Source organism: Sinocyclocheilus anshuiensis, unplaced genomic scaffold (assembly GCF_001515605.1).
Source record: "Sinocyclocheilus anshuiensis isolate Anshui unplaced genomic scaffold, SAMN03320099.WGS_v1.1 scaffold690, whole genome shotgun sequence".
In the NCBI taxonomy this organism is placed as follows: domain Eukaryota; kingdom Metazoa; phylum Chordata; class Actinopteri; order Cypriniformes; family Cyprinidae; genus Sinocyclocheilus; species Sinocyclocheilus anshuiensis.
In genome coordinates this window covers 149,054-149,783 of record NW_015547715.1, presented here as the reverse complement: position 1 = coordinate 149,783, position 730 = coordinate 149,054, and the positions used below count along the sequence as shown (strand labels likewise).

General features: G+C 31.5%; 1 protein-coding gene across 1 annotated transcript in view; it reads right to left on the bottom strand.

Annotated features, from left to right (window-relative positions):
• Positions 1-730, bottom strand: part of LOC107704136 (inactive carboxypeptidase-like protein X2) — a 20,221-nt gene that overhangs the window by 2,581 nt on the left and 16,910 nt on the right. The gene's annotated exons all lie outside the window — the stretch shown is intronic.

Below are 730 nucleotides of genomic sequence, written 5' to 3'. Positions count from 1 at the left end.
AGAAGAACAGCATTTATCTGAAATAGAAATCTTTTGTAACATTATAAATGTCTTTATCATCAATTCTGATCAATTTAAAGCATTCTTGCTAGATAAAAGTAGTAATTTCTATAATTTCACCCCATACCAAATATATATATATATATATATACACACACACTGACTCCAAGTTTTTGAATGGTATGTTACAAAAGCTTTTTATTTCAGATAAATGCTGATCTTTGGATCTTTCTATTCATCAAAGAATCCTGAAAAATGTACTCAACTGTTTAAATATTAATAATAATAAATGTTAACCTCAAATCAGCATATTAGAATGATTTCTGAAGGATCATGTGACACTGAAGACTGGAGTAATGATGCTGAAAATTCAGCTTTTAAATCACAGGAATAAAATACATTTTAAAATATATTCAAATAGAAAGCAGTTATTTTAAATAGTAAAAATATTTCAGAATATTACTGCTTTTGCTGTATTTTAGATTTTTAAAAATGCAGGCTTGGTGAGCAGAAGAGACTTTAAAAAAATCTTACTGTTCAAAAACTTTTGACTGGTAGTATAATTCTGGATTTATGTTTACTTTAAACAAAAATTAGACTAAAACATTTTCTCATCACATACTGCCCACGACCGGCTTCCAGCTGGCCCGGTTGATGATGCCCTGGCCGCCCGTGACGTCATCGGTGTGACAGGAGCCGCGCTGGTTTTCCGTCATAGTGAGGTGACTGT